This window comes from Cyprinodon variegatus, unplaced genomic scaffold, assembly GCF_000732505.1.
Source record: "Cyprinodon variegatus isolate N-32 unplaced genomic scaffold, C_variegatus-1.0 Scaffold1968, whole genome shotgun sequence".
In the NCBI taxonomy this organism is placed as follows: Eukaryota; Metazoa; Chordata; class Actinopteri; order Cyprinodontiformes; family Cyprinodontidae; genus Cyprinodon; species Cyprinodon variegatus.
Window position 1 is genome coordinate 30,313 of NW_015152421.1, and position 2,045 is coordinate 32,357.

The window sequence follows — 2,045 nt, forward strand, 5'->3', positions numbered from 1 at the left end:
TTTTTTGTGCCATTTTTCAATTTCTTTCCTCTTAATAAATAATTTTCCTTCCTTGCAGTGTGGACCAACGTAGTGGGGGTACATTTTCCCATGAGACTGGGTTGACTGGGTACGACAAATTTGCTAGAGCAAATTTGGGGGCGTCTGTTCTGAAGGCTGCAGACCTTGGCTGGAGACTTTGGCAGATTCGGCCACTAGGTGGCGCTCTCGCACTCAATCGGGCTGGGTGCCACTACTAGGAGAGAGAAGAAGAGACTGACGACAGTGATTCGAGTGTATTGCAAGTAACAGGTTGTGTTTGTAACATTGTATCCGTCCCTCTGCAGCTTGTGGTTCATTATGCATCCAGAGAAACGTAAGTTATATTGTTTTTTTGCTGGACGAAATTATTGTTGTTTTATGTTTAATCTGTTAGGCCGGCTGGTTGAGTTATATNAAATTATTGTTGTTTTATGTTTAATCTGTTAGGCCGGCTGGTTGAGTTATATCTGGTGCTACAGTTCATATTGCTAGCAGTGCTAATTGCTAGTTACCTCAGATGGTTTAAATGTTAATTTATGTTATATTTATGCTACTGACCATTTCCGTTGTTGTCAGTGCCGGACATATATAACTATTATTTCATTTGTGTGCTATTGTTAAATATATTAATTGTTATTATTTGTTGTTGATTGTTTAAACAATCAAATTGTTATTATTTTCCAGAACCACACTGGATTAAAGTGCCATATAAGGACTGACTGTCTCCATTATTTATATAAGTCTTGGGGGAACTTAGTGCGTTCTGACAGACGCACACTTCGTGATTACAAATCAGAGAAGCCAGTCTAATAACTTTGAACCTCCGCTACAAAAAGTCTTGAAGAGATTTGAATGCATCTCTTTTGACATCAGTTTTTTTCCAGCTCCTCTAAAAGGGTTCTAGTTGAAGCGGTTCTCCAGAACCAAATGTCTGCTACATGTGGGTCTGGTGGATCATTCAAGGTTCACTGCAGATGATTCAATGTATGATTGGGTTATTTTACAGCTCTGACTGCTGATTAGAGCGGAGATCTGGATCATTTAGTGGATTTCAGCGTCATGTTTACTGCTAGATTTTTACCAAACAGTCAGAAATGATGAAATATTACAGTGATGAGGAACTTACCAGTTGTAAGGATTTTCAATGCTGTAGGAGAGAAAACAGAAATCCACAGTGAAACATTGATTTCTCATAGTTCAGATCAAATCTTTCTTTATTCTCAGTCCCTCATTATTGACTGATGATTAGAGCTGAGAACTGGATCATTTAGTGGATTTTAGCTTCATGTTTACTGTTAGAATTTTAGCAAACACTCAGAATAATTAACTAATTCAGAAAAGTTTAATTAAAACAAGTGATGGTAAACGTCCCCTTTTTAAGGCAGATCAACTCTACAGGAGAGAAAACAAAATTCCACAGTGAAACACTGATGTATCATAGTTCAGATGAAAGAATGTTTCTTCTCAGTTTCACGTTATTCTATTTAATTCAGTTCATTTATATACTGTAGCACCAATTCACAACATGTAATCTCCAGACACTTTACAGAGACAACTCAACCAGATCTTACGTTCAGATTTGTTCAAAGCGTTCTATCTGGGTAAAAAACCTGCTGATTTCATTGACTCATTCACGCGGTAATAATCCCTTACATAAAGCATGGCTGTAAAGACAGTAAAGTGGAAAAATGACTTTTAACTTTAATCACTCAAGGTTCACTGCAGATGATTCAATGTATGATTGGGTTATTTTACAGCTCTGACTGATGATTAGAGCTGAGAACTGGATCATTTAGTGGATTTCAGCTTCATGTTTACTGCTAGATTTTTACCAAACAGTCAGAAATGATGAAATATTACAGTGATGATGAACTTACCAGCTCTACGGCGCTCCATCTCTGTAGGAGAGAAAACAGAAATCCACAGTGAAACATTGATTTCTCATAGTTCAGATCAAATCTTTCTTTATTCTCAGTCCCTCATTATTACTCTCTACTCTTTCATAATAACTCAATATCCCATAA